The sequence below is a fragment of the Mandrillus leucophaeus genome, unplaced genomic scaffold (assembly GCF_000951045.1).
Source record: "Mandrillus leucophaeus isolate KB7577 unplaced genomic scaffold, Mleu.le_1.0 Scaffold1212, whole genome shotgun sequence".
NCBI lineage: Eukaryota > Metazoa > Chordata > Mammalia > Primates > Cercopithecidae > Mandrillus > Mandrillus leucophaeus.
Window position 1 is genome coordinate 324,742 of NW_012100455.1, and position 8,124 is coordinate 332,865.

Consider the following 8,124-nt stretch of genomic DNA (forward strand, 5'->3'; position numbering starts at 1 on the left):
TAACATAATGAGTAAAAATTAACACTATATTAATTGTACAAAGTAACACTATATTAATACAATAACAAAAGTAGTAAAGCAATAAAAATAACACTGCTTAATTGTAGGAAAATATATGAAATGTGTATATATGTGCGTATATGTATATATACACATTTCATATATTTTCCTACAATTAAGCAATAAGTGTTATTTTTATTGCCTTACTATTTTTGTTATTGTATTAATATGTATATATACACACATGTATATATACACACATATGTATATATGAGAGAGTGAGAGTGAGAGAGAAAGGAGAAAGGGGAGTTGGGGAGTCTGAGTGAATATTAATATAATTAATCTAAATTATCATGTATATAACAGGTAATTAATAAATCCTGTTTGAACAGAATGAATCACCAGATTTTTAAATAAACCCATCGTAAATTAATGTATAATTAAATGCCAGAATATATATCTAGAAGATTTCATAGTGAATGTATTCAGGGAGTAGAACTGAAGATTAGGTTGGTTGGGATTAAGGAAGGTTGATATTAACTGTACCCCTGATATTTTAACTTAACATGTATGTGACACTGTTACTATTAAATTTGAAAAAATGTATGTGCTTTCTCAGACGTTTAAGCAATAGGCACACCTGGAACAAGCAATACTGAAGCAAATGCAGGTTTTTAAAATTTGTTTCGTAAGTAAAACTTTATGTTTCCAATCCACTGGCAAGGCAGAAACATAAGCAGTTGTTAAAATGTTTCAGAAATTCACAGATTCCATGCTGTCTTGTGATAATGTGTTACCGAGGAAACTTTATTGTGGTTATTCAATGATAGGTCCCAGAAATAATTCTGTAAAGCTATTTTGATGCTCTGCGCACACAGTTGCCACCATACCAACATGGGGATTTTGCCCTTTTCCTAAACTTAATAGGAATAGAGACCTGATCGCCTTTCTTCCTAAAAACTTGAAACAAAATAGGACTCAAAACTTCCTGCCATCACTGGGCCTACCCTAAAAGACAGGACATAAAATACATTTTTTTCTCAAGCAGATTGCATTACTATTTTTGTTTTCTTCATCTCCTCCAAGTATCCTTCCCCACCTAGCCAACCTATCCCTAGGTATCATTGGGTAGCATCAAATTTGTAAAGAAAATGTATCTAATATTGGAGAAATACTTAAATCTGGTTTCCTGTGCTAGAGTTTCAAAAACCAAGAGCTTCTATATATTTGTTCTCTTTCTTCTATTTTTATTCCTTTCATGAGGTACAAAATGCAGAATGCTTGAATAGAATGAGAAAAGTAAAGTGATACAAAATTAAAATGCCATCTCACTCTGCTTCTTACTCATTAAAATTCTGTGATTATTTAAAACATTCACAGAAGGTCCTTTAATGTATAATACACCTTACCTTTGATTAGAAAAATATTTTAACTGGTCATAAAACAAATCATGGGAAATGAAAACAATGATAACTCATACTTAAACATAAGTATGCTGCTTACCAAAGTTTTCATTAAGACATTGAATAGGGAAGTCATTGCTTGCAATATGATATTTTTATTATACAATATATAAATAATGGATACATATTATATATCAGTTATAGTGCTTATAATCCGGTAAAATATTGCAATGAATTAATTATACATTTATTTAAAAATGACAACTCAATATAAAAAACATTGCCAAAACTTAAGCTGGAACCTTAAAGGAAGAACATAGTTAATAAGTAGAAGAAAAAAATTTACACCACTACTCATCAGGAAAAATCCTAATGCAAACCACAATGTAACAACCCTACAACCCATTCAGTATGGCTAAAATTAAGACCTCTAATCCTGACTGTTCATAAAGATACAGAATAACTATTAAACAGTTTGACAACTGGAAGAGCCTATTAAGCCTAAATATTCCCTACTGTATTAGCCAGTTTTCATGCTGCTATAAAGAACTTCCTGACACTGGTAATTTATAAGGGAAAGAGTTTTAATTGACTCATAGTTCTGCATTGCTGGGGAGGCCTCAGGAAACTTACAATCATGGCAGAAGGTAAAGGAAAAACAGGCACCTTCTTTACAAGGCAGCAGGATAGAGTGAGTACAAGCCAGGGAAATGCCAGGCATTACTTATAAAACCCTCAGATCTAGTGAGAACTTAATATCATGAGAACAGCCTAGGGGAGGCTGTCTCCATGATTCAATTACCTCCACCTGGTCCCGCCCTTGACATGTGCAGATTATGGGCATTACAATTGAAGATGAGATTTTGGGCAAGGACACACTCAAACTATATTACCTATAAACCAGCGATTACTCCTAGATAAATACTCAAAAAAATACATAATTATGTTCACCCAAATACATATATAAAAATGTTGGTACTGATTTTATCATAATAAGGAAAAATTTAAAAGTCAAATATCTGATAGCGGTAAAATATATAAATTAAGTAGTGTGTATTCTTTAAAGAAATACATTCATTAAATACTATCTGTGAAGTGATGAAACAAAATAATTTAACAATAACAAGCCACAAATAAACAAAATAGAACAAACGCAATTGAATTGTCATTACATACAAAACAGACTCATTTAACAGAAATATTGTTTAGCAAAGATTAAGCAGACACATATCAAATTGTGCTCTTCAGATTTTTAATCTTCAGTGTTAGAGTTAAGACTTACAGTAAAAGAAACAGGGAAGCACTTCGCTTGGGTCATTTGATAAAGTTTTTTTTTTTTTTTTTTTTATTGTTCACCTTTATATTCATCATAAAAGGGAAACTGAAGGAATTTCTTTAGAGAGGAAATAAGGTGAATTAATTTGTGTTTCCCTTACTTTGGGAGGTGCCTGTTTTTATTTTATTTTTTTTATTTTTATTTTTAGTTTTTATTTTTATTGAGACGGAGTCTCGCTCTGTCACCCAGGCTGGAGTGCAGTGGCCGGATCTCAGCTCACTGCAAGCTCTGCCTCCCGGGTTCCCGCCATTCTCCTGCCTCAGCCTCCAGAGTAGCTGGGACTACAGGCGCCCACCACCTCGCCCGGCTAGTTTTTTGTATTTTTTAGTAGAGACGGGGTTTCACCGTGTTAGCCAGGATGGTCTCGATCTCCTGACCTCGTGATCCGCCCGTCTCGGCCTCCCAAAGTGCTGGGATTACAGGCTTGAGCCACCGCGCCCGGCCAAGGGAGGTGCCTGTTTTTAAAACAATCTGGTTATAACCTAAACCTACTTCCCTAACTCTGGTAATCTAAAGTGTGCAATTCCTCAGAAAAAGTTTTCAAAAAATAAAAGTTCAGATAGGCATTCAATCTCAAGGCACTGTTTCTGATTCACAACCATCCCGTATTTGTGTAAAAAGAAATAAAAGTTGATTTTTAAAAAATATATAAAATTGGTACATATAAAATGACGTGTCCAATCATCAAGCCTAAAATAAAAATGTAAGTTTGAGCAACCCCCCTACAAAAGATTTTTTACCATATTGTACTGTTCGATTTTTTATTTGGTTGATTTCATGTGGAATTTTTAGGACAAAGAACAAGACAAAACAAAACTATACCTATTTGAATCATAACATAACCATAGAGAGAGACGAATTGAATATTAACTCAATAAATGGGTGAAGGTTGGAAATATAAAATAATCAGAATGGCACAAGGGGTAACAGAACTATCAGAAGAAAAATTTTGCTTTGCTTCTACCATGCTGTAATGAGTCTCATTAGAATGAATGCACATTGTAAATACACTGAAGTAAGCTAAATCAAAGACATGTGTTTCTAATATTTTCTTGTTCTTGTCCTAGAATATACTCACCTCTTATTTGCCTAGAGAAATTAACTTATCCTTCTATAAAGCTTGATTATCCATTCCTTCCTGAACACCTTATTCATGCCTCCCAACACCATTTTCTTCTTCTTCCCCTCTTTCTTACACATTTATGACACACATTATTTTTATTTGGAACATCATGCAGTGTAATGCTGAAATATCTCATCTACTACGGAGCAAAATCCTGAAATCATTATGTCGATCATTGTGTAACATTACATAGAACATAGATAAGTACCATGGTACCTAATACAGTGATGTGTGCAATGTTGCCTCGTAAAAAATTTGTTGACAAAATGATTAATTATTGACTCAAGTTGACTAAGTCCCTTCAAAGAAAGGGGGGCTATTATGGAGGACAAAGATTAGTTACATTTTAGACTACTGCATACCACAGTATCTCCAGTTGTGCAGATGGTTCCTAACAGCCCATTAACGGTACAAGTCTACAGCACAGGTGTTGGGGACCCCTGCTCTAGGCAACCAACTTCACTTTTATACTTATATTTTTTTCTTATTTATATAATTTTATTATATAATAATACCTATTATTTTAGTCAATTTGAAAAATAAATATATATAACAAAAATAAAATGCACACAAATATATTTATAAAAATCACTAACCACTAACACTAAAAATATTTTTTCCTTTATCTTTGTACACATTTATGCCTTTAAAAGAATGTCATTTTTTTTTAATTTCTCTTATTTTCACTCAATATAAAATAGTGAAACTTTTTCTCTCAGATTTTATCAGTGTATCATCTTAATATGTAATATATGCTCATTTAATTACTCCACAGTAGTGTACATTTTCTCAACATTCTAAAATTGCAAGTTGTAATATGTATATGATACATAAGATTACATAGATGTAATTATATGTAAATCTCTGGAAGTTTGTTATTTTTGTTTTGTTTTGTTTTGTTTGAGATGTAGTTTTGCTCTTGTTGCCCAGGCTGGTGTGCAATGGCGTGATCTCGGCTCACAACAACCTCCTCCTTGTGTATTCAAGCGATTCTCCTGCCTCAGCCTCCTGAGTAGGTGGGATTACAGGCAGGTGCCCCTACATCTGGCTAATTTTGTATTTTTAGTAGAGACAGGTTTTCTCCATGTCGGTCAGGCTGGTCTGGAACTCCTGACCTCAGGTGATCCATCAGCCTTGGCCTCTCAAAGTTCTGGGATTACAGGCGTGAGCCACCACACCTGGCCAAATCTCTGAAAGTTTTTTATTTTTGTAAGTGTTTCCATACTTATCTTTTAACATTTGTATCTTCAGAAAAGATATTTCTCACTGAGTATACTCTTTATAATTATATATTGAATGAAGAAATTGTATTAACCATGAAGAAATTCTGAGAAGTTAAATCATTTGATGCATGGCATATTATGTTGATTACCAAAAACCTATCCTACCTAAGATGATTAGTATAAAACAGTAATGGTAAATTCAACCTCCTTATCAGGGGCAAGTTTAGAAATTGTCATACAACCTAATTCTGGACAATCAGTCATAAAAAGAAGATGTCTATATCTTTGTTGATAGAAGTGTTTTAACTTCTAAAAGGCTGGAGAGAAGGCAAATCCTTAATTTTATCGTGGGCTGCTAAAACAACCAATATTGAATCCTGCGCTACACTGGGCTTACTGTTACATGAAATAATATATTTCATTACAGTTAAAGTAAACTTACACATTTTTTTAAAAAATTTGCAACACAAAGCATACTAACCAGGAGAATGATTATAAGCATTTTAAGACAATTATTCTACAGCATTAAAAACACTTGCCAAAGATAATCTACAAATTTACATTTCGTTTTGCATGAATAAATTAATTGAATATGTGCCTTCACTCCCTCAATCACTATTTTTAGAATTAAGTCCTTTACTTCTCAGTGCATTTTCTTTATAGACTGTTTGTTTATAAAACTTCTTTTTCCAATTGTAACTTACACCAATTGATACATTTAATATCAACTTTCTTGTAGTACACTATGAGTAATTGTGAACACACGAATTTTTTATTTTAAACTAGATCAACTCGTTCAGCTGACATTTATTGAGTAGATATGTGAGTTACATTTACATTGTGAGTCACTGAACGAATACAAAAATTACAAGTTTCCTACCATCCAGGAGAGAGGGGATGATGGCCAACAATTGAAAGTTGTTATATTAAGCTTTGTGTATATTTGTATTGTAGAGTTTATCAAAAAAATTGGCATATCTCCACAGAATAAGGATCAAGGAGGGTGATAAGTTGGGAGAGATATTTGGCATGGAGAATGTAGTCAATTTCAAAATATTGTATGCCAGTTACTATTAACACTATTTAGACAATAGCAGCAGAGACAGAAAGGAAAATATCTAAGAGAATAAAATTGGCTGAAAAGATGATTGAAAGTGGCTGGTGAATAAAGGACTTTAAAAATAGAGTCATCACCTAAAAACAAGAAAGGAGGAATAGATAGTTTAGAAGAAGAACACAGAAGTGAGGTTATAAGAATATGAGCAGGCTGGGCCCGGTGGCTCATGCCTATAATCCCAGCACTTTGGGAGGCCGAGGTGGGTTGATTGCCTGAGGTCACAAGTTCAAGACCAGCCTGACCAACATGGTGAAACCCTGTCTCTACTAAAAAATACAAAAATTAGCCGGACATGGTATTGGGCACCTGTAATCCCAGCTACTAGGGAAGCTGAGGCAGGAGAATTGCTTGAACCTGGGAGGCGGAGGTTGCAGTGAGCCGAGATCGTGCAATTACACTCCAGCCTGGGTGACTTAGCAAGACTCTGTCTCAAAAGCCAGAACAAACAAACAAACAAAAAAGAATCCGAACTGAGATCACAAAATATTGTGAAAACAGCTTTCCTCATACTACAGAAGGAGGAAGATAAGAATAAATTATATAAATAATTATTTCCTAATGTATATTTCTTTTTAAAGACTAAGAGGTTAAGAGATATATATATATATGAAAAATACAAGTTTAATTTATGATGGACTTGGGAAAAGTTGGCATTTTTCAAATTCCTTCTGATAAGAACTTCAAGGAAATCAAATTTTCAAAAAATTTTAAATTAATTTCACGTTAGGTGCATGTGTATTTGTCTATGATGAATACATATAAACATATATGTATATATTTAACACTAATTGTCCTTTTGTTGAGTCCCAACTTCAGGAATATTACATGATATAAAATGAAATGTTATGAATATAAACATCTCTAATTGTAATGATGTTGTCAAGCATCAGGATTTAAAAAACACTGTAATGAAAGTAATAACATGACTCTAGTAATGGCTAACAACTATTTTGTGTTTACTATAAATAGCATGCAGAGCAATATTCTAATTATTTTAGGAACAGTATATAATTAAGCCCTTCATGCTTAATCTATGAAATAGGCCATATTTATGACACAAAAAGTTAAGGAACATTGAATATTAAGCATACATTAAAGACAGAACATATATTAAACATATTTAAACATATATTCAAGAGAGAACTAGGAATAAACCCAAATTTTTTAATATTAAAATCATATGAGTAAAGACAAGAAAAAGAAGATAGTGACTGCAGGATTAATCTAAAAATAAATTAGAAAACAAATAAAACTATGGAGGGAAAACAAGCGATCTCTCTAGGCTATAAGAGGTTCCTTAATTATGTTTAAATCACAGTTTAGTCCATAAAAAGCTAAATATATTTATAACAAATTTACAAAAATTTATAATGAATCTGTTTGTGGTTCCATTTGCTTTCTCACTGTCTTTTTATGGCCATAATCAGTATCAAGTCCATAGAACCAATTTTGGATGTTAATAATCTTCATGATAAAATAATAATATATCATAATATAGTCTTTATTACGGAATAAAAATGACTGATATTTCTAGATATAAAAAGAAGTAAAAAACAAAAGGAAAGATAGGATGGCATATAAGGCAAGAAGAGAGAAACAGATACAGATAGGCTTGGAGATAAAGGAATAAGAAACATGAAAACACTCGCATGAATGACATAGGTGGATAGTACACAAAACACGGCAGGCTTTCTAAAATCCTATTTTAAATTTACTGCGATAATCGATAAAAATTACATACAAAAACTCTGATTGGCTCTCTTTATCATATAAATTGAATAGCAAAGCTTAGACTTTAGCTTTCTGAATTCAATAACATACAGGAAAGAACTGTCAAATAAGCTTAAATTTACTATAGGAAGGTATTTTTGTGTTCAAAAAGTCCTTCTTATATGTATTAGATGCTCTTCCTTTTCAATTCT